We start from the raw sequence: 21,170 nt of genomic DNA, 5'->3' as shown, positions 1-21,170 counted from the left end.
AGGAGCCAGCAATGAGCTGCATTCTTTACTCTTACTGCTATGCTGGTTAAGGATTTGTTCCACTTTGGTGTCTCAGAACTACATGTATGAGCTTATGCAAACCCAGGGTGGTGTTAGACTCCCTCAATTACTGGCTGTCAAGAAAGAATGTATCTGTGTTGTACAAGTGTACCTTTGGAGAATCAGGTTGTTCTGTGAGCTTTTCCAGGTGCAGTAGGATGGAGCTGCACTGCAAAAGGTTCTCTGTATGACCAGGATTATGAAGGTGACAGAAGCAGTCTGCAAGAAAGGAGATCCTATTGATGCTCTGAGTAAAAGAGACAACACCATGGGGTGCCCAGGACTGAATTTACAGTCAGAAGAAATGCAAGTGAGAATAAAAAAAAATAAAAAAAAAAAAGGTTTTTCCATCCAAATTCAGTTTCCTTTCATTAAAAGCAACATTAAAAGCTACACAAATGTTATCTTGTCATTTAATTAGAGGGTTTACTACTATTATTTTCTTTCTCTGCACCTATTAAATTATTGATTGTAGTGTAAGAAATGAAAGTTTTATTTCATTTTAAAAGTTTTCCAGCATTAAGAGTGATTTCTGAGTTGATAAATTTCCTGCATCCCAAATCTGGAGTGTTATAAATTCCCATTAAAAAAGTCAGTTACTTAGTAGTCAGAGGTGCCACATTAGTGTAGAGGATTCACCTTCATTCAGCTTCAAATTGCCAAGTCTTCAGTGGAAAATAAGAGCTAGAATTCCTTTCTCATAAAGCAGGGCAATGGACAGAAGGCCTCAGACTGTGTTTTCTGTTCCAGGCTGTGACAGAAGCAGTAATGGCCAGTCAGGAATACAGCTTCACAGCCTTTGTGAAATGAATTAAAGCTTAATTATAAGTTGATCAAATCAGTCTGCTGTGACCTGATACAAGTTCATATTACGTTCTGGTTAGCTTTTTTTATCCCTTTCTACATTAGCAAAAATATATGTAAGTTAACAAAAGGCTCTGAAAGCACTTGCAAGCAATATTCTGATTTCAGATAGTGTTGTCATGTGACTTTTAGGGTCATTTAGTTATCTCCTCTAGTTCTCTGTTTTGTGGTTTAACTTGTCAGGCAGCTAAGCACCAGACAGCCTTTTGCTCACTCCCTCACCAACCACACTCCACAGTGAGATGGGAAAGAGAATCAAAACAGAAAGGGTAACAAACTCATGAGTTGAGATAAACACCATTTAGTAAGACAGAAAACAAAGGGAAAATAATAATGATAAAATAATATACAAAGCAAGTGATGTACAATGCAATTGCTCACCACCTGCTGATCAATGTCCAGCCTAGTCCTGAGGAGAGCAACAACTAGAACATCAGATAGTCATCAGCATTATTCTCATGCTAAATCCACATCATGGTGCCAGCTACTAGTAACACAATTAACTCTATCCCAGCTGAAACCAGGACAACGTGTAACTCTATCAGAATTAGTGAATTTAACATTCACATTCTAGTCTTTTTCAAATTATTTAATGACAAAACAAAATAAAACAAAACAAAAAAACTAACACCAATCTCAGTATTATCAAAGCCTGTAATTAAAACATTAAATCAAATAATAAATAAATAAATATAATTGAATTTCTAAGCTCTAAGCTCTCTTGTCAGTGTTATGGACAGATAGCAAGCTATAATGTTAATTGAAATAAATTTAATTTGAGAAAGGTTCTGAAAATCTTAGAAAGCCAATATATTAATGGAATTAAATCATTCTAATTCAAAGTGCACCTCAGAAGACCTTTTGACTAATTTAATATTTTTCCCCGAGAAGAAAGAAACAAATTTAGATAAACTCAAAATCCAGTCAGAGTAATAGAAAATTCTCACCAAGTCTTGATCAAGTCATTAATCCTACACATTTAATTTAGAACCCAGTATGGTGCTGCTACTCTCAGCCATCATAGAAATAGAAGTGTGAATTTCCAAGACATTCAACTTACATGTATCACAAAAAGAGGCAGAATTATGACAAATGTCTTTCCTTTCCTTTCCTTTCCTTTCCTTTCCTTTCCTTTCCTTTCCTTTCCTTTCCTTTCCTTTCCTTTCCTTTCCTTTCCTTTCCTTTCCTTTCCTTTCCTTTCCTTTCCTTTCCTTTCCTTTCCTTTCCTTTCCTTTCCTTTCCTTTCCTTTCCTTTCCTTTCCTTTCCTTTCCTTTCCTTTCCTTTCCTTTCCTTTCCTTTCCTTTCCTTTTCCTTTCCGCCGTAAGACTCAGCATTCAGTATCACTTAAATTTTTCATTTTGATTATGAAGTGTGGTGGTCTAATCTTTCATATTGGGAAGAAAATGTAAAACTCCTGGGAATGAAAAGAAAATGAATGGGAAGAGATGTTCCAAAGAGAAAAGTCACACAACCTGATGTAAAAAACCTTTCTGGTTCACTTGAACTTAAATGTCAAATACACTATTTCTAATGCTTCTAGGCCCTCCTGCTGTTTCTGATTCTAATATTCCTTAAAGCTCATCCTGAAAAAAAGTAAAACTTTTTTAATTTTCAAAAACACTGAGAGCTCAAGCACATTCAAGTTAGTTTTAATATGGTCATTACATCTGTGTACAGATATATCATTACAAAAATATGTTATTTCATTCAGTACAAGGACAACAAACCTGCAAGTTATTTGAAAATCAATCCTTGTTCCCCTAATGTGTTACCTAATTTTCCAAAATCACAGACCACTGCTACCCATCTCCTAGCAACTGCCTGAAAGCCTAGCAACAGTGGGATTTATTTTATTTTATTATTTTATTTTATTTTATTTTATTTTATTTTATTTTATTTTATTTTATTTTATTTTATTTTATTTTATTTTATTTTATTATCACCTTCATGTGTTAGATTCTTATCTGTGACTGAATAAAGAAATGAGAAATATTTAAAGCCTCTGGAAGTGGTGTTTATTATTTCAGTTGTATGGAACTGTGTTATGTTTGGATAGACATATACATTGGCTCTATGCAGTGCCGCTACAATATATGACTGTAACCCAGGAGTATTTAATCAGTGGAAGAGAGCACTCAGAATAGAATAAGGTCTGAAGTCCTGCATTTGCAAATCCTTGCAAAGAGATACCAGTCTCTCCCTCATGACAAAACAAAACTAAACTAAACTAAAAAATCTCTTTAAGTTTTAATCCTGAAAATACCAGAATCCTGAAAATACCAGTACAGAAAATTTCCTGGGCTCCAGAAAACTGTAAATGGAGTGCAAAGATTCAACTTTCCATTTGTTGTCATCATTATAGTGAAGCTGATGGACAGATAAAAAGCAGAAAGTATTAAAAATGTATGCCTAAACTCTCCACACTGTACAGAGCCAAGATTAGAATATGACCTCCACATGGGCTACAGAGCTTTCAGACATTTCCATATAAATTTGTCTAAATTATTTAATTTTTATATAAGTGATGTGAACTCATCAGATTAAACTGGTGGAATATAAAATTGAACCAAGCTGTCTATCGGAAAGGGGATCCACTACCTGGATATGTACTGCTTCAGAATGGTGATGAATTCTGAGAACGTTTGAGGACTGAAATACAGACAGAAACTGAAAAACAAAGTTTCTGTTACTAAAATATGCAATTTCACACAAAAGATATGTATCTTGTTTTCTCTTAGTCTGTGCATGCAATGCAGAAACACCCCTTCTGGCTTTCCAACATCTGTCTTTTCTTGTCATTGTAAAGCAAGGATTGTTAACAGATTTTCTTAACTTTTGCCATTTTATGTCAGTTATACACAAATTTTCAAATTAGGAACCTCTAGTCAGTACTCTAACTAAGGAAGACTCTAAAGGGATTTTCTGAGAGATTTATTCTGCTACCTAGCTCTTCAGCATTGAATAGAATGTCAGTATAAAACCCCCTAAAAACATCGTTACATACTTGTTTTTTCCTGATTTTTTTTTTGCTACAGAGACATCTGCTTTATATTCATTCTTGTCTGGTTGAATGAGTCCTTTTGTATTATAGGATTAGGAGAAAAAAAATAACTGAAGTGTCCCATGTATTCCTTCTATTTGTGAATATTGTAATTTAGACCTCTCAAATGATTTGTTGTTCAGGTTCAATCCTTGCTTTGATTTTTTTTTTTTCTGTATGTAATATATAACTTTACATAGTTAATTCTATCTGTGTAGCTGTCTACAAAAAAATACAAACAACAAAGAAATGCTGGAGCCAAAAAGTTTCCAAAAGGTGTACCAAGAGGCAATCTTTTCCCAGTTAGATATGGGCAGCATATTCACCTAAGTGTAAGGGTCTGATACATTTCTATTAGATTACTGTTATTTTTTCTAATTAAGTAGAGATTATAAATTAGTCAAAAAAATACTGGGAGAAGAAAAACATTTGAAATACATTGAAATAAGTGATAAATATAGGTCATCACAATTGCAACAAGGTTTTTGAAAAATCTGTTCATACCTACAGGAAAAAAAAAAAAAAAAAAAAAAAAGACTACTGCCTATTAGCTTGCAAAAGGTGGGTCTTATAATTAGCATTACTGCAATACTTTTTGCCACATCAGAAAAGAAGGCTAAGAAATTAAAGTCTAGATTCACCACGGTGAATCTATCTATCTATCTATCTATCTATCTATCTATCTATCTATCTATCTCTCTATCTATCACAAAGAATGGGTTGGTAAGTTTCATTTTGATTTATTTTTTTCCCCAGTAAAAAGCAGAATGGGAGAATGGGATCTGGATGCTTTATCTCATCTTCATTAATTCCCTGGAACAGAAGCACTGGCAGTCTTGAGAATATATCCTACAGTTCCTGAAGGGATCAGGAGTAGAAGGAAGATTTTGAAAAGCCTTATAAGTAGATGATATTTTGTTATTTTGCTCTCTGTCTGATTCTCATGTGCCTATCTTTACCTGGAGTGTTTGACATTTTAAGGGATCATTGATTTGATCACATTTACACACTTTTTATTTATTTATTTATTTATTTTTAGGCAGACATTCTGTTACTGATAGGAAACAAAAGCAATCTTGTGCTGCCTTCTACATCTGTACATTTAGGAGCTGGCAAGACTCCTGCACAATTTTTTTCCTCCAAATCCATGGAGTGCACCTGCAAAAATTTTGCATCTACATTAACTTCTGATAGCATGTCTCACAGTTGTTCACTTTGTTTTCTACCAGAAGCCTGTAAATACAGAGCAGGGGCCAGGAAAAAAAAAAAAAAAAAAAAAAAAAAAAAAAGGTAGGTACGCAAAAGAGAGAACACATAAGTCATAAGTCACGGAGTGAAGGCAAAGCTGAACCATTGGCATCCCACAGAGTAGAAAAGGAAAAGATGCTCAATAGAGCTGTGTATCTAAGATTTTCATGAATAGGCCTTGCTCACAGTGTGGTGATTTGCCATCCTGCCATCATTTACTTTTATCTAGGCAAAAAGCTGCTTCTGGGAAAAGTAGTTGTAAATGCCTTCAGAAATTCAACAGGAGCTGCTTCTCTAAATAAGTGCCTGCAGCCACCATGGACTAAGCAGTCTCCAGATGAAGCAGTCTTTATAACAGCAATATGCCACCAACATCACTGTTATACAGTCTCTCTGGTATACTGTAACTCTGAGTAATAGCTTCCTTTTTTCATTTTATTTTTTTTCCTGAGATCAGCAAGTTTTATCCCTGCGGGTCCCTTCTGATTTATGATTCTATGATTTTATGATCTGAGAAATCTTGAACCAACATACGTAAGATCCCATAGTACCTCAGGCAATGTATCTTCATTAGAAGTTTACCTTCATTATAAATATACTCTTGTAAAGCAATTTTGTAATGTATTAATAATATCATCATAATTGGAAACATAATGAGTGGTTACCAGCATTATCTATTTGCACATGGGCAAACTTATCACTGTATTTGGAGTATGAAGTATTAATAACCATCAAACAAAGATGTGTGGTATAAGAAATGCATAGGCTGAAGTCTGTGGTAGAAAAAGAGGGTGACTGCTAGAAGAGCACCCAAAAATACAAGTAAAAGAAGATGATAGTGTGTTTGAAACTGCAGACACAGAAAGATAACAGGGCTAGACTTAAAAAGCTGAAGTGGTCTGTTATTATTTATTAAAGGATCAGAACCTAGCTGGTGGGTGAAATTGAGTTTAGAGGTAGGAGAGAACAAAGCTCCAGTATCCATCCTATGTAACAGACTTCATATACAATAAATTTAGCTGTAACATTAAGTTACAATGAGCAAAGAACAAGAAAATGGATTTTGTCAAGAACCTTTCATCCACTCTAGTTAGAAGTTGATAACTTTTTTTTTTTTTCATCACTGGTCTTCAGTGGCTTTGTTGGCACACAAAGGAATGTATTTTTATTTTACTGATGCTCACCCTTTCCTCATTATTACTAGCTAAAATTCCAACCTTTTTCTTGTCCCTGTGAATTATGACTAATAATGGTTCTCTCCAGAATAGAATTTTGGTTGTTTGAACATTTTTGCTGACTGTTTTTTGGTTAGCTGCAATTGGTCTTTCACTTGGATTTTTGGCCTTTGGAGAAAAGAAAGAGGGTAGGGGTTGGTAGGAGGGTGAGATGGAGATAAATGAGACAAAAGTTCCTGTCATACTGAGGAAAAGAATGGGAAATATTTCCTTGGCAAGAAAGCACCTTGGGCATAAATATAGCTCAGGTCTCTGAAGAAATAGCTATGCTGTGAAAAAGAGCTGTGAGAAAGTCTGTAATGTAGAGCTAGGTAATATAAGAAAAGATCAGACAGAGGCAAGACTGTTGAGAGGGGGCCACCAGGATTTGGGAAGAGAAGGTGCAGCATGGAAACATAAAAATATGGAAAGGAAAAAAGCAAGGAGTCAGAAGATGGCATCTAATATCAAGACTTTATTCCAGGGAGCAGCAGAGGCAGACCTTTGTAGCTTTCCTCTGGACTCACTCTAACAGGTGCACATCTTCCTTGTGCTGGGGGCCCCAGACCTGGACATACCATTTAAAGCTGGGCCTCACAAGGGCAGAGTAGAGGAGGACAATCACTTCCCTCGACCTGCTGGCCATTTCTCTTTGAATGCAGCCTTCTGGGCTGTAAGCATGAGCTGCTGGTTCATATCAAGTTTTTCGTCCACCAGAACCCCGAAGTCCTTCTCTGCAGGGCTGCTCTCAATGAGATCTCCACCCAGCCTGTGCTCATGTCTGGGATTACCCCGACCCAGGTGCAGCACCTTGCACTTGGACTTGTTGAACCTCATTAGGTTCATGTGGGCCCACTTCTCAAGCTTGTCCAGGTCCCTCTGGATGGCATCCATTCCTTCTGTTTTATCAGCTGCACCACTCATCTTGGTGTCATCAGCAAACTTACTGAGGGTGCACTCAATCCCACCGTCTATGTCATTGATAAAGATATTAAACAATAACGGTACCAGGATAGACTCCTGAGGGATACCACTTATTGCCAGCCTCCATCTGGACATAGATCCATTGAACACCACTCTCTGGGTGTGGCCTTCAAGCCAATTCCACTGAAAGCCAAGTATTAAGAACCTTTTAAAACTATATGGAATAAAAATAAAACCTATCACCATTCTTATCTGAAATAACATTAAAACTCTTCCACTTTGACTTCTACAGTGTTTGTGGTTCACCATGTATCCCTGATAATAGAATACAAAATAATTATTGCTTTGAGGAAAAAGAAAACTACTACACTTCCAGAGGAATTATGGCATAGTCTATTTAAATATATCTCTGAATGAATCATGAATTGGCAATAAAGTTTTAAGATTAAAATGGAAAAATTATCATCCCTATTAGTGGACATTGTTAACGTGTCCATTTATTAGAGAAGACAAGTGGAATTAAATAAAAATGGTCTGCCCTTGGGTGAAAATTAAAGTGAGTGTTGAAAGGAATTAGAATAAGGAAAGGCGATTTTTTTTATCTCCAAAGATCATTTGAATTTCCTTGCGGTTCCAAGGTGTTAGGCAGGTTATGCCATAAAGATCAACTATTGCTTCAGGGTGGAGAAAATTGATAGATGCATTAATTCACAAAGAAAACTTGAAATCCTCCTAACTAGTCCAAGAGGGGGCTACAATCATCGTCACTTCTAAGGCAATATAACTCACATTTGAATACTTATTCACAACCACTTTAATGATATGCTATGTTTTAAAGCATAACTCATAAAACTCTCTAGTATGTCTTCAGAAGAGCAATTAAGTGATGCAAAATCTCGTCCATGGTTTAAAAGAAAGAAAAAAAAAAAGAAATAAAGAAATCATATAATCAAAAATTAAGATATTAACATATGCAATAAAAAGTTCATTTGATGGAGATAAATCTTCTGGGAAGTAATGAGATTTATTAATGAACTAGATAGAACATGAGCTTCTAGGAAGTGATTACATGGTTAAAGATGGTAATACCTCACTCAGGAAGTCCTCATACTGATTCACACTGGTGGAATTCCTGATTAGAAAGAAATTCCAGGACTGTACCCCAGAGAGAGAGTTGTCTAAGGTTTCCAGAGTGAGGAGTCCATGTTTATAAGGATAACACAAGGAGCAAGAAAACATCTACACCATTATTCCTAATCCAATTTTCATGGCTATGTGCAAAGAACTACTTCACAGATTGTGAGTAGGGCAGAAAGCTCTGGTTCTAGCACAATCCCTGTCCTGCCACTGCACTTCCAGAAAGTGTGTAAAGGGCAGAAGTTCTGCAAATGAAATAGCTGCTCAAATATATCCCTTTATCATATAAGTGCATGAAACCTTATGCTGAGAAGATGAAATATGAAAATTTCTAACATGCGTCAGGTTGTGTTTTAATGGATATATATATATCCATCATATATATGTATATATATATATGTATATATATATATTTCCTTGGTGTTTCCATTGCAAAGGAGGGCACTGAGACCTGTAAGTAGAATGAACATCCAGCAAGATGAGGGCTGTATGGAGCTAGAGATCACAAGATGTATCATTCATTGCACCCACTTTAAGAACATCTCTTACAAAGGGTTAATATTTTAATGGATTATTAAAAGTCTTATGTGCTTCCAAAGCTGGAATGTGGTCATTATTCAGACATGACAAGTCCAGAGCTGCAACATCTCCACTTCCAAACAAACAGGAATTAATGAGAAAACATTTTGAGTTTCAGAGCCTTTGTCTTTTATATACACATTTAACTGGTGCTATTTAATGGCACGACAACACAGAAAAGTTTGCTAGCTGGGCATCTGTGGAGTAATTGCTGGAGGGGACTTGTTGAGACTAAAGGTATGTCCACATCTTAGGAGAAGATGTTGCATGCTGACTCTAAGAGCATGCTGGCTCGTAGCATGCTGACTTTAAGAGAAATAGCACAGAGGATGGGGCACGGTGGAAACACAGCAGCAAGGCTCTGTGATACCACTGCAGGGATGGGAACTTAATGATACTATTTGATGGTACTATGAAACTGGTAAATTGCATGGCCATTACCCTGAGCCATCCCTGAAACAGCAGTTTTCCATTTTCTGTGGAAATAATGTCCTTTGGGTGAATTTTGCTTATAATCTCATTATAATACCAAAACAAACCTCCGTCGCAAAAGCCACTTACTTCCAAGGTGCAACCTCTCCTCTCTGAGCATGCACTCATTAATTTGTTTAAGGCAAAACAAGAAGATTTTATACCAATCATAACAGGTATGTATGACTAGAGTCACTCAAACTCCAACTGCAAGTATGAAAATAGTATAAAAATGGCTCAAGAGAGAAAGAATCTCAGGGAAGACACCATTACAGACAAGTCAGGAGGACATTGCTGACTTCTGGGATAAATCAACAGGCTGAACATCTCTTCTCTTCCCCCCCCCCCCCCCCCCATAGAGACACCTATTGGGTGAGATTTGAACTTTGTTATACTGAATGCTTCCCCAGGAAACCTAACATTCTCTGTAGAGTTGTTTTATAAGTTAACTCATATGCAGTTGGCTGTATTAGTCATATTCTTGGTATTACCACCTGCTTTGCAGACACAGTATTTATCACTGTCAGTCCAAAAGAATCTGTATTCCTGTTGCTTCTATAAACTGCACCAGTCCGTCTATGAGACTGAAGTTGCATTGTTCTATTTGTGTATCTGTGATCGTGGCAATTCAATATATTGAATGTGACTGGATTTATGCTGCCGAACTGGGCATCACTCAGAATGTAAGCACAGCCACCCCCGGCCCCTCTGATGTCTGAGGACAAGCTGGAATACAAGGGGGCTTAGTTCCTGCCAGACTTCTTTACCCTTAACACAACAGCTTAAATTGCTCACAAATGCAAGGTAAGGCATATTGGAAGTGAATAAAATATGAAGAATTCATACACACTATAGGGCTCTAAATTAACTGCAGTCATACAGAAAGAGAACCCTGTCATTACTATGAAAAAAACAGTAAAAACTTCAAGTCAATGCTCACCTTGGCTGAAGAAAGAAATAGATGACATAGATCAGATGACATACAGAGCAAGATAAGATATCCTCAAAATATTAATATGTAGTTATACAAATGAACAGCAGCCTCTTAGTTGGAATAATGCATGTAGTTTTGGTCATGTCTTCTGAATAAAAGCAGAAGAAAATATGTATAGTAAGAGAATAAAATTAGGAGGAAAAGATGCCTAAATGTAGAAGCTTTGAGAAAAACTGAAATTTTAGTAGAGAGTGATTTCCCTGTCCTTATCTCAGCTCTTGAGCCCTTTCAATTGTATTTTCTCCCCTTCCCCTTTTCCATTTGAGTGAGAGAGTGATTGTGGTGGAACTGAGCTGCCCAGCTGGGCAAAACCACCTCAATAATCAACAGGTGAAAGTCTTAAAGGGTGTCCAAGGACGTCATGATTTTTAAAGTTTGCATACACACACATGCATATATATGTACAATACTTTGAAAACATCCAAAATTATATCAGGAAAAAATGTTAATTTACATGCTTTGTACATAATCCAAATTTTCTGAGATCATCGGATAGAGTAATCTGTAGAGTATTAAACTGCTATCCACTCCAAGACTGTGCATACATCCTTTGCAGCAGGTTGTCCTGCTCCCTGCAAGAGCCAGGCTATTAGATTAGAGAAATCACTGGTCTGCAACAAAATAGCAATTTCTGTGAGTTTTCCTTGTGTTATAACTTCCATATGTTCTTGACAATTATTGATAAATAATACTCATTGGAATAAATATGCTGTGTTCACATGTGACTTACAATATTGTTATTGCTAATGCAGAAATTAAGATTAATCACTACTTATCAGATCTGTATTTCTAATATAAAATAGAGTTATCTGAAAGTCTTCATACATCTGTCATGCCTCATTGATCTAAATAATAAACATAGAAGGCCTTCTTCATTTTTTCATCGAATGACATTGGCTTTTTTATCTTATCTGTGCAAAGTTGTTGCAGGTTGCATTTTTTTCCTGTTGATGCAGAAACTCCTGCTGTTGATGTTGTGGTTCAAAATGAAATTTGGAATCATCCAAACAGTCATTATTTTAAATGTGTCTTGTCTCTGAAAGTTCCTAGAGGATTGCCATTATCTCCTTTGTAACACAAAATAAATAAAAAGGAAACAAGAATTACCATAACAACACTTTTATTTCTTTCCTGTTACTTGAACATGAGCATTATCCCACAACGTTCCAAACAAGGCAGCTTATGAGCTGTCCAAAAAAAAGGAATATTACTTACTCTTTGTGCTAGAATCTCTCCTGGCACAAAAAGGTGAAAACTGCATTGCTCTCTGCTAAAAAGGCTTGTCATATGAGGAAAGAAACTACTTCTAGTTCTGTCAGGAAAGTAGCTTTAATTTCCATCCTGAACTCTCAATGGGAAAAGTGCCAAGGGGTGTCTTGACTCAGAGCACAATTGTCTTTCCCAGCATTGCCATGCCGCTGTTATTTTGAGGGACAGCACTTGCCCTCTTGTAGAGGTTAGATAGAAACTCTTCTGCTTTGGAAAGGTTGTTAGAATTGGTTGAAACCAATGGTTGAAAGAATATAAGGATTTCATTGACAAAGTGAAGCCAGTCGATGTGGTCTTTTCAGAATTTAGCAGAGAAAGATACTGTCTCTCATCCTTCTGGACAAAACATCCAGCATACAGCTAGATAAATAGATAATACAGTGGGTGAATAATTGGCAGACAGGTCAGGCTCAAAAGGTTACAGTATATGGAGTTATATCACACTGTCAAACAGTAACCAGTCCCCACTGGGCCCCCGAAGGGCCCATTTTTGTGCCACTTCTCTTCAAAGTTTTTATAAATGATCTGGATGCAGAACTTGAATGCATACAAAGTTTGCAGATGATGCTAACTTAGGAGGAGCTGTTGACTCTCTCAGGTACAGAGAGGCCTTGCAGATAGACCTTGACAAATGAGAGGGCCAGACAATGAACAACTGCTTGTAATTTAAGAAGAGCAAGTGCCAGATTCTGCACCTGGGACAGGGCAATCCCAGCTATATATACAGACTAAGAGATGAGAAGCTGGAGAGCAGCCCCATGGAAAGGAATCCAGGGGTTTTGGTCAATGGCAAGCTGAATATGAGTCATCAGAGTGCCCTGGCAGCCAAAAGGACCAACCACATCCCATTCAAAGGAAATATCTGTCCCACTCTACACTGCTTTTGTGTAGCCTCACCTTGAATCTGTGTGCAGTTTGGGGAGCTGCAGTATAAGAAGGGCCTAAAACTATTTGGGAGTGTCCAAAGGAGAGCTACAAAGATGATGAAACATATAGAGGGCAAGATATATGAAGAGTGGCTGAAGTCACTTGGACTGTTCAGTCCAGAGAGGAGACTGAGAGGAGATCTCATTGCAGGAGCAGAAGGGGAAATGGCCAGTGATACAACCCAAGGAAATGACATGAAGCTGTGTCAGGAGAGGTTCAGATTGAATATGAGGAAAAAGTTTTTAATTGAGAGGGTAACTGGGCACTGGAACAGGCCCACAGGGAAGTGGCCACAGCACCAAGACTGCTGAGTTCAATAATTGTTTTAACAATGATTTTAGACACATAGTTGATGTAGTTCTATGTGGAGCCATGAGTTGGACTCAATGTGGGACCTTGTGGATCCCTTCCAACTCACAGGATATTCCATGATTCTAAATTATATGATTCTAGGATAAAATATCTTTGCTTTTCATCTTTATTGTCTGACAGCTTGATCTTTTAATCTTTGCCCGCACTTGGAGCTTCAACCTGTTCTGTGTACCATGATTAGGAGACACAAGTTGAAAACCAGGAAAAGAGGAAAAGGTGAGCTGAAACAAGTTGGACAGGTGAAGTGTTCGTTTGTCTTCTTATTCTAATTATGGTTTTACTCAATGTATTTTTATATAATTATTTGCAGCCTTTCTTTGCAACTTTGCAGTTATAATTCTTTGTAGATAATGGTACATGTTTTCCATCTTGTCTGAAGACAAATTAATTCACAACTGTGGTGGTTTTACTTAGGTGGGGAACAAAGATCCACTACAGCCACTCTCTTGCTCTCCCTCCTCAAAGAGGAGGAGGGAGAAAATACGATGCAAAGGGCTCAATGGTTGAGATCTCACCACCATCTGAGTGAAAAAATTCCTTCTAATCTCTAAATCTCTCCTCTTTTAGTTTAAAACTATTCCCGTTTGTCCTATCATAATCTACCCAAGTTAAGAGTCCTTCTCCATCCTTTTTATAAGACCCCTTTAAGGGTCACCCCAGAGCCTTCTCTTCTGTAGGCTGAACAGCCCCAGCTCTCTCAGCCTGTCTTCATAGGAGAGGTGCTTCAATCCTCTTATCATCTTTGTGGCCCTTCTCTGGACCCACTCTAACAGCTCCACATCCTTCTTGTGCTGGGGGTTCCAGACCCGGAAGCGAATGCTTATATTGTATACAACTAAGAGGGGAAAGAAAATACTGACTTGCAAAACTAAGCTTTGAAAGAGACCTTAAATTGTTGCCTTTACCCTGATTTGTAGCTGTAGGAGCGTTACAGAAGGGGAGAATATTGTGCCTTGATGATATGTGGAAGTCTGGTGACAGGAAGATGAAAAGCAGCCAAACAAAAGTCTCTTTTGTTTAATGTATGCCACTAAAGTTCTTTCCACAATATCTTTCTCTGACATTGGAATTTTCTTTGGAAAACCATATAAAGGGAGGTACAAGCAGGATGACTATATAATATTAAAAGTAATCTCTGTAGGATGAGAAATATCTGTGCCCCAATATGCATATTATTAAAAATAAAATATCTCCAGTACTGCTTTGAAGTGATTGGGACTGAGGAATCTGTTTCTCTGATTACATCACCAGCATAAGCAAGAGTATTTGGTACACACATTTCTTCTTGAAGGTTTTATTGAACCTTTTCAAGTAAATGAGGACTCATGACTTCATTTAATTTGACATCACCTACATTTGGGGCTGATGGACTACATATAGCAAAGTGTGCTGTGATATTTTTTTGTTTGATACTCACCCCTGTCCCTTATTCTTTAAAATATTACGATTTAGGGTTGAAGCTTCCAACCCCTTTGGAGCTGTGATCTGAATTATCACTCAGAGGAAAAAAAAATCCTGTGACCTTCATCCCCTCAATTTCAGTGAACAAATTAAAAATATATATCACTTCTATTCTATTTGTTCCTATTACTTCATAATTCTCACAATTTTCAAGGTATAATTTTTCTGTTCTATATTTTACTTTTCTGGATATGTACTGCAATTATGGACTAATTAGATATTAAAACCAATTATTAGAAATAGTTTTGATAGAAAATAATATAAATTTTGTAGGACACTGGTAGTTGCCAGGCAAAGGTAAACCATTTAATTATGATTGCTAAACTTAATATATCTGATGTACAAGCAAAGTCCTACAGTGATGAAATGGGTCAAATATCTTTTTGCAGGTAAATCATTTGACAATCCACCTCTAGGCCAATGAAGATGTCCATGTTATATTAATGATTCATTCAGTAGCTCAATATTCATTTTATACAACCTGCGTTCTTTAAATCTTTCTCAGAAATAAAAAATGATTACATGGTCTAGTAATTTCACCAACTATACATACCAAACAGACATACTTTCATCTTCTACAGTAAAAATGTAATCTGTCAGACTCAGAGAATCTATTGTGAAGTTGCTGTATTCAACCTTTTGGACATGGGGCAATAGCTTGCTTATTACCTTCAGACACTGGGCCATATTTTATTTCAAGATCTGTAAACTAAAGACAGTTTTTTAATCCAGATATTTTTGATCATATAGTCCTGAAATGAAGGTTTCCTATAGATATTTGATTCATATTGCTTGCAGCTATAATTATCATATATCATGTCACTAAAACACAACGTCCATTTATCAGAGATAAGCCAAGTAGAGGGCACAGTCAGGGCACATCAACTCCAAAGGGTGTTGGGTCAGAATTTCCTGTGGCTGTTCCAGAATGAGACCAGAGTCAGACTGTCTCTAGCAAAAGAGTCGAGTCATTGTTACACAAGGCTTTCCTGTTTCATATTTTAGCGATATACACATTAATGCTTATGGTTACTCTGACTTGCTGTCTTCAAGATTTTTCCTTCCCATTTAAAGTTCACAGAACATTTTCCTTAGTCTCTGTTCATCTATACATGTGTGTTTTCCTACTGCAATAGTAAAAAAGATTAGTTGTGAAGAAGTACAGGAGAAGGTGGGAGAAGTATCAAATCAGTACCGCACATTTGCACCAACTCTGAGAGTGGATTTTCCTGTGGAAAGGTTATCTCATTAGCGGATGTTCCAGATTAACTGTTTGGATTCACTGTGAATTTGCTCAATGAAAAGGAAGAATCTTAGAGTTTCTAAGCAAAGTCAAAATTGATGTTCTCTTCTTCCCATTGCATTCCTGAGAAAAATGTAAATTGAGGGTAAATTTAAATCAGATATAAGGAATAAATTCTTCACTCAGAGGCTGGTGAGGCACAGGAACAAGTTGCCCAGAGAAGCTGTGGATGCCCCATCCCTGGAGGTGTTCAAGGCCAAGTTGAATGGCACTTTGAGCAATGTATTCTAGTAGAACGTGTCCCTGCCCAAGTAAGGAGGATTGGAATTAGATGATCTTTATAGCCCCTTCCAACCCAAACCATTCATCATTCTGTGATTCTATGAGGTCCTTGGTTTTCCAGGTTCAACATTCAAATGTGAGTTCCAGATTTGATATACAGCTCTAGAGCCTTACTGGATGCTCTTTCTTCAGCCGCACAAAACTTATGAAGGGATGTGACAGAACCTCCATTCCTCTATTTTCACCTTCCTCCTGAATGTTCTGGGGAGAGTAGGGTGTGAAAGAATATATGTGTAGATATAGCTATACAGGGATTTGTGGAATTTAGGAGACCTCCTTTATGGAATTTAAGGAATTTAGAGAATTTAGGAGAATTCAGAGAATTAGAGATCAAGAATTAGAGCAAAGTTTAGGGAACTGGAGATTGCTGTGTTGATACTTTCTAGAAGAATAATGTCAGGACAGTTTTAAATTTTAAAACAAAGCTTCATTATATTGACGATTGTTAACAACGCACGTTATGTTAAATTGTTTCTTATCCTTCATCAAACATTATCACTACATATGCAAAGTTATCAATCCTTATCATACCCTAAATTGTCTGTAACCATACAGTACCACAGAGCTAATGTGGTGTAGTTATGTGTAATCTTGGCCACCAAAATTAAGATGGCCAGGCTTGAGATCTCATCAAAGCAGGAAGCAAATGTCTTCTAGCTTTGCCATTTTCCTCACTCAACCCTATGTTTATATATTTCCCCACTCAGAATAGGATTATCTAAGGTGTTCTTGGCTTTGGTTGTACTAGTTATCTTTCTTGCAAATGCAGTAGTGTGTCCTATACGTTTGCAGTCTGTTGTGCTTATTCCATTTCACAAATTCTCTCAGCTGGATGTTAAAGATCAATCAATTCCATCCCCCCACCCTCTCACCTGTTGTTATTCCAGCAATACATAGCAGTATTAAGGTTTATTCCACAATATTATTATACAGTGTTAATTATAATTTATTATAATATATAATATATTATATATATTATATTATATTATTTACAATTCTATATAAATATATCACGTTATATATATTATGTTATTAATATATATTACATTTATTAATATACAGTATTATTATACAGTATTAATTCCTTTGCTAATTAGTGCATTTGTAACTTATAGGTGCCATAGGCCTCTGTTTTGCTTGTAAATTATTCTAGATGACCTGTATATATATGAACATAATTGAACAGTCTCGCACTTTGAAGGGATGGCTTCTTATACCTATTACTGTAGTTTAAACAGACACACACAAACACAAAAGCATACACAAAAAAAAATCCCCCAAAAAGTATAAAGAAAAACAACAATAAAACAGCTCCCAACAAGTAAATAAAAGAAACATACCACCACAACCCCACAACCCTCCCTTCCTTCCCAGCCCCACACCAAAATTAAACAAAACAAAAACAACAACAAACTTTGGCTTCTAGTTCTTGCATCACATCATGTCTGTTCCGTATACCTCTGGTTACCATGACCTTCTCAGAAAGCAGAAGTCCATTCACAACACATCTCTGTATAGCAGCTTTTTGAAAGAAACTGTCACCAGTCATGAATTCTGGAACTGTTCTCCTTTCTATTCAAGATGGCTAAGACTCAAAATGATCAAAATATTAGAGAACCACATGTTGATCTCATTGCTATAGTGAAGAATTAGTCAACTTGTATTTAATTACTAATATGGTAGAATAGAAATTAATGTAAATAAAATATCTTTGCAATACATGTATTTATATAACTAAGCACAACAAAAGAAGGCTAAGCTAGAAACATGTTGAGTGTGAGAAGGAAAATAAAGTTTTATCAGTGAGTAACAGTAAATTCAGGTGAAGAGGTAATTTTTATGCAATATTTTTAAAGAAAGCTACAAGTCTCTCTGGTAAACTCTACTAGCCAATTACACTGGTAATGTTTTTCTGGATCAATAAGCTTTCACAATAATAATTTCCTCACCCTTATCACCCACAGTTTCTGCTACTTAAATTATACATATTAAAATCAATTTATATATCTGTTATCAACATTGATCTTTAAAGATAGAAAAAATAGTTTTGTTTATATCTTTTGTTTAATATTGATTTAAATTTTCTACAACTGAGGCAGCAAAGAGCAAAAAAATAAATAAATAAATAAATCAATTTTTGCTTAATTTCATTTAAAGTAATTGTCTTTTAAAGTCATATTCTTGTTGTTGCATCACAAGAACTTTTGTTTGCCAACACAGGATATTTCAAATCTTTTTAATTGTGATTTTTTTTTTCCTGCAACTGTTAGATTTACTTAATTATTCCTTTTTGTTAAATTTAAATCTAGGGCCAAATTTGAACTGACAATGCCTCTTTGATTCCTGATCTCAAATGGGGAACATTTCATTTGTTGTGAAGTCAAATTTAGAAATGAACTACAGTTTAAATGATGGAAACTAAAATGAATGGAAAAAAAATACCTTGGAAACACTTCATTTATACCCACATTACCTTGCTTTTCTGTATTCTGTTGCATCTAACCTGCATAAAAATTAATTGTTATCATCATCATCATTTAAGGCAGATGGATAAAAGAAAGGTCACAAGCAATGATTTGTTATTCTTCCTATTTCAAATATTAACTCACTGCAACAAGAGGAAAGGTCTATTTGTGTTTAAAGTTAAAATCTACTTCAATTAATCAGTTTTTGTAAATCTGTGTCTGTATTCTTGAACAAAACAATTACATAAGCACACTTTTTCTTTACAAGAGAAGTAGTCCTAGTGTATCCTGAACAAATGTAAGGAAAATTGAGAGACCAAACCATTATCTGAGTGAAGGCAAGAATTACAATCTAAGATCCTTACAGCAGATCTATCTCTTTCTCCATTTCTTTCTCTGTCTTTTATTCATGTGGCCTTTATGTCTTCACTAGAAACTGTTATTCACCATTGTCAGGACAGAGATAGCGGAGCAAACTTTTTCACCAATTCCATTAAAAACATACCCTGGTGTCTTTATTGCTTTCCAGGAATAAAAAAAAATATCTAGAAGGAGTCAAACACCCATTTGCCAGGAAAGGGTAAGCTGTAATTTCACTCTGCATCAAACAAAGCCAAGTGGGTTCTCAGAAGACTGCCTGAAGTTAGGTCTCATTTTAGTGGTTTAACCCAGCTGGCAGCTAAACACCACACAGCCGTTCACTCACCCTCCCCCCTACCTCTCTGGGATGGGGGAGAGAAACGGGAAAGTAAAGCCCGTGAGTTGAGATAAAGACAGTTTAATAAGACAGGAAAATAATAATAACAATAATAATAATAATAACAACAATAATACAATGATGATAATAGTACTACTAATAATAATGTGTTCAAACAAGTGATGCACAATTCAATTCCTCACCACCCGCTGACCAATGCCCAGCCTAACCCCGAGCAGTCCGGCGCCCTTCCCCCGGCTAGCCATGACTATATATTGATTAGCATGACGTCAGATGGTATGGAATATCCCTTTGGCTAGTCTGGGTCACCTGTCCTGGGTCTGTCCCCTCCCAGCTCTTTCTGCACCCCCAGTCTGCCCGTTGGCAGGACAGAGCAAGAAGCTGAGACGTCTTTGGCTTGGTGTAAGCACTGCTCTGCAACAACTAAAACATCGGGGTGTTATCAGCACTCTTCTCATCCTAAGCCAAAACATAGCATTCCACCAGCTACTAGGAAGAAAATTAACTCTGTCCTAACTGAAACCAGGACACACATCTACGTGATAAATACCAAAACATCAACAGAGCAAACAAAAACTATAATGACCTTTCTAACATGAAAAGATCTGAGTGAAAGATTGTCTAAAATCTTTATATATGGAGTTTAGGACAGCATGATTTCCTGTAAAGAACAGAACTCCACGAATATCCAAATGCTTCTTGGACATTGACTGAGCACATGACTGTATGATTGACTACATCCTTTTGCAGAAGTGTAGAACTTTTCAAATCTTACTAAATTCGATCAAAGGTAAAACTGGTATCAAAAATACAGGCTTCAAAGCAGAAGGTGAAAGAATCAAGAAAGTACAATACACAGGGTTTATTCTTTCTTCCACATATCATATTCTATCCCATTATAATATAATGACAGTAAAAATCTCAAAAATCAACAAATTCTTAAAACTATCATGCTATCATGTTATCAGAGTCCCTTTAAAAATTTCTCTGTTAGTCTAGAGGTGTCTGATTTAAATCATTTTTTATTCTCCATGTTCAGTATTTGAAACAAATACCAATTATATGTAATAAAAAACCTCTATGTTCACTGCCTATTTTCTGTTATAATTTGAAAATTGTAGAATCCTCGGTTGTCTACCAATTCTATTTATTTATTTTATTACTGTCTTAGCTCTTGAATTCACCTCAGTCAACATAAATTTTGCAAATACAAATACTGCAATATACTACGTACTACATTATAAAAAAGCCTTCAGGTTTCTCTGCCTAATTTTCATTAAGCTAAAGTATTTCACAGCTGTTCTTTCATTTAGATTGAATAATGCTTTTTGGCATAAATTTTGTTTCAATAAAAACTGTATATTTCTCTTAAGACACTTTGGAAATTTGTGAGGTTGTCTCATTCAAGCAAAACTGTATAATAGATTATTATTATTATAATTAGCATAAAACATGAACAAGGACATAAGTGAAGGATATGGGCAAAGCAAGTTGGTAATGTGGGCAGGGTGCTCTCTCCTGCAAATATCATTGATTTTTTATTTGTTATATTTCTTCACAGACAATATCAGAAATATTTCTGTTAGCACATTTCTCCTACCTATTTTTGCTCTCACTTTCTTCTAAGCTTAGTACTACTACACTGAAAATGAACAAGTCTGTGATGTGATTACAAGGTTAGAGAAATGTTTGGAAGAGCCACCGTTTAACACCTCTAAATCCTGAAGCCTAGAAAATCAAGAGTTTCCTGGAGACAGTAAATTTCTTTTACTTGATTAATGGTGTTCGATCATGACCCAGACATAATCAGAACTTTCCAACATCATAAGCTAAACTATTTG

The sequence above is a fragment of the Anas acuta genome, chromosome 1 (assembly GCF_963932015.1).
Source record: "Anas acuta chromosome 1, bAnaAcu1.1, whole genome shotgun sequence".
Lineage (NCBI taxonomy): Eukaryota > Metazoa > Chordata > Aves > Anseriformes > Anatidae > Anas > Anas acuta.
This window is presented reverse-complemented; position numbering follows the sequence as displayed.